Source organism: Bison bison, unplaced genomic scaffold, assembly GCF_000754665.1.
Source record: "Bison bison bison isolate TAMUID 2011002044 unplaced genomic scaffold, Bison_UMD1.0 scf7180017860443, whole genome shotgun sequence".
NCBI lineage: Eukaryota > Metazoa > Chordata > Mammalia > Artiodactyla > Bovidae > Bison > Bison bison.
The window spans coordinates 983,843-987,696 of NW_011491015.1; the positions used below are offsets into that span (position 1 = coordinate 983,843).

Below are 3,854 nucleotides of genomic sequence, written 5' to 3' on the forward strand. Positions count from 1 at the left end.
CAGTCCATTCTGAAGGAGATCAGCCCTGGGATTTCTTTGGAAGGAATGATCCTAAAGCTGAAACTCCAGTACTTTGGCCACCTCATGTGAAGAGTTGACTCATTGGAAAAGACTCTGATGCTGGGAGGGATTGGGGGCAAGAGGAGAAGGGGACAACAGAGGATGAGATGGCTGGATGGCATCACTGACTGGATGGACGTGAGTCTGAGTGAACTCCGGGAGTTGGTGATGGACAGGGAGGCCTGGCGTGCTGCGATTCATTGGGTCGCAAAGAGTCGGACATGACTGAGCGACTGATCTGATCTGAATATGAGCTGCTGAGCCCTACGGACAACCAAGAAGGAGAAGAAAACGTGCTACCTGGCAGGCATCAGCCTGGAGTCACTCCCTACAGTGAGCCCCAAGGAAGCCCAGGATGGAAAAAACACAGTATACTGGCCCCAGAGAGAGGAGGTACATAGAAAAGGAATGATTTCAGTGAGCCCAGACTCTTGCATCTTCCCGTACATAAGAGAAGTGCTAAATTCCTTAACTTGGGATATCTGGTTTTCTTTAATCATCATCTTGTGACGTTCAGACCACCTGCACTTCGTGGCAAAACCTCTATATAACCTGGCTCCTTCCCTCACCTCTTCAGAGCAGTTCTCCCAGGGTCACTTCAGATGCTGTCTCCTGGGCTTGAAGTCCTAAAAATTCCCACTGAATAAAACATAACTCTCAACTTTTAGATTGTGAATATTTTTAAAGTCAACAGTTGATTCAAAAATGTTTGAGGAACTCTAGGGCAGTTTATAAGTAAGTTCTTCGTTGTGATGATTTGCACAGCGAGTAATCAGGAAGAAGGAAAGGTTCTAAAGTTTCACTTTACTAAAATAATCTAACATTTATGTACATTCTTGGTGGTAGGTTATGTACATTCTTGGTGTTAAGTTATGTAATTCTTGGTGTTAAACAATCAAGCGAGTCTACCCCAGTCCATGAATTGTGGTAAAAGAAGGATAAGGAGACAAATGTTTTCTTCCTTCTTAGGGACATTTCCAGTGACCTTTCTGAGCTAAGTATGGCCATCCTCACTTTAGACATTAAAGACTTGGATTCTTTGGGTAAGTTTTCAGCCAAGGCCATTAAGTGGTCAAACCTCTTACCCTGAATAGAGGCTCCAAAACCCAGCACTTCTTTAACTCTCCATGGAGGGATTTCTGATAAGGACAAAAATCTAAGCCTGTGATATCTGAGGTTTATGCCTTAGAGGGCAGTCCTGCAAAATCATGGACGTCAGCAGTGGTTCTTTAAGAAATTTCTTTTCTAAATTCTATCACGATGATATGATAAAATGCTGGCTGTCTATCAACACACCATTTTTTGACAGAAAGTGGTATTTTAGAAAGTTGGAAGAGACCTAAAGCTTGTGATCTGTCCAAATTTCTCACATTCAACATGCATTTCAAATAGTACCTCCTGGGTGTTAACTTCTGATAGCCTGCTTGTTCATCCCAGTAAATCAAAATGTATCACATTATAAGTGACAGGCAGCTTGTGTGTGTGTGTGTGTGTGTGTGTATGTGTGTTAGTTTTCAGCCATGTTTGACTCTTTGCAACCCCATGGACTGTAGCCCACCAGGCTCCTCTGTCCATGGAATTCTCCAGGCAAGAATACTGGAGTGGGTAGCCATTCCCTTCTCCAGGGGATCTTCCCAGCCCAGGGATTGAACCCGGGTCTCCTGGCAGCTTCTTAGATGTCCCCAATGATCCTTGCTTCCTGATACTCTCACCCTTGTATAACCTCTTCCCCTTGTGATGAGATCTGTAACTTGCTTCCAACCAACAGAATATAGCAAAGGTGTTGGGATGTTGCTTCTGTTGTCAGGTTTCCTAAGACAATGATTTCAGTCTTGCTAACAGAGTTTCTCCATTGCCTTCTAGACTTACATATTAAAAAAAATTATTTATTTATGGCTATGCTGGGTCTTTGTTCCGCACACCAGCTTTTTCCAGCTGCAGTGACTGGAGGCTGCTCTCTAGTTCTGGTGCTCTGGCTTCTCATTGCAATGGTTTCTCTTGTGGCAGAGAATGGTTTCTAGGGCATGTGGGCTCAGCAGTTGTGGCTTGCAGGCTCTAGAGCTTGGGCTCAGTAGTTGTGGCACATGGGTTTAGGTGCTATGCGGCACGTGGGATCTTCCCAGACCAGGGATGGAACCTGTGGCTCCTGCACTGGCAGGTGGGCTCTCGACCACTGGACCAAAAAAGTCCTAGACATGCACATTTTGATGAGGCAAGCCGCCGTGCTGGAAAGGCCCAAATGGTAAGAACGGTGGACAGCCTCTGGCCAATAGCCAGTGGGGAATTGAGGCTTTCAGTCCAGTAGCCCATGAAGAGCTGAATCTGGCCAAAAACCACTGACTGAGCTTGGATGCAGATCCTTCCCCAGTTGAACCTTCAGATGAGACTCTAGCCACCAGCATCGACTGCACCTTTGTGAGAGACCCTGAAGCAGAGGACCCTAAGCTATGCTCAGATTCCTAAACCACAGAAACCTTGATAAAATATGTGTGTGTGTTTTAAGCTGAGAAATTTGGGGATAATTTGTTAGGCAGCAATAGCAAACTGATACATTGTACTGTATTTTATTTACCTGTTGCTTTTTTACAAAATAGGACCAGGAGTGAGCTGTGTAAGGTCACTGAATACTTGTCATATCACCAGAGAAGCTGGTCATATCACCAGCTTCTGGCCAGGATCCAGCCTCATGCTGAAAGGTGGAGGCCTGCAGGATAGGTCCTAGCGATCCAGGAAGGCCCTTTGTGACCTCCATCAGGTCCCACCTTTGGGCCTCACACGGGAACATCCACAACTATCTTTCTCCACTGAAGTATCATCTAGCTTGCAAACCAGAGGCAGCAAGCCAATTATTCCCTGGGGGCTGAAACTTCAACCTAGGAGGAAGACTGCGGCTGCTGCTGCTCCTGCTAAGTCGCTTCAGTCGTGTCCGACTCTGTGCGACCCCATAGACGGCAGCCCACCAGGCTCCCCCGTCCCTGGGATTCTCCAGGCAAGAACACTGGAGTGGGTTGCCATTTCCTTCTCCAATGTATGAGAGTGAAAAGTGAAAGTGAAGTTGCTCAGTCGTGTCCGACTCTTCGCAACCCCATGGACTGCAGGAAGACTATTCTATAGCAAAGGTACAAAGTCAGGAATGCACACTGGGCTTCCCTGGTGGTTCAGATGGTAAAGAGTCCACCTGCAATGCGGGAGAACTGGGTTGGATCCCTGGGTTGAGAAGATAATCCTCTGGAGGAGATCCTCTGGCAACCCACTCCAGTATTCTTGCCTGGAGAAACCCATGGACAGAGGAGCCTGGTGGGCAACAGTCCATAGCGTCCCAAAGAATCAGACAACGACTGAAGCTACTTAGCACGCAGCACAATCCAGTTCAGAAGCAGAGGTGCAAAATGTCTGAAATAGAGAAGCCATGAGATAAGAAACTCTTAGGGAAAAAGAAGTTAATTGGGGAGACGCTGAACTATAAATATACACAGTGCACAGGGCATTCGGCCGCACACTTCATTCACTTTGGAGGCTTCGGTTTCCGCATCTGTAGAATGGAGTCTTTGATTCTCTGTCTGGCACAACCTGAGTTGCTGGGAGCTAAATCAACTCTTAAAGGAGGGTAACAGCAATACCTGTCTCCTAAGGGGGGGTGATGATATCAAACAGATAAAATGTGTAACGTGCAGCACAGCTCCTGGCGACTGCTACTTCTCCCAGGGTGTCCCAGGTCCCCGGGGGAACAGCGCAGCCCGCACCCGGCCTGGTGGCCTGCCCCGCCCACGTGGGGCCGCGGCCCGTCGAATGAC

The 3,854-nt window shown here is 47.4% G+C and overlaps 1 protein-coding gene across 1 annotated transcript in view; it reads left to right on the top strand.

Moving 5' to 3' along the window:
* FAM174B (family with sequence similarity 174, member B) overlaps nt 1-3,854 on the top strand; it is a 92,796-nt gene that overhangs the window by 46,690 nt on the left and 42,252 nt on the right. The window lies entirely within an intron of this gene.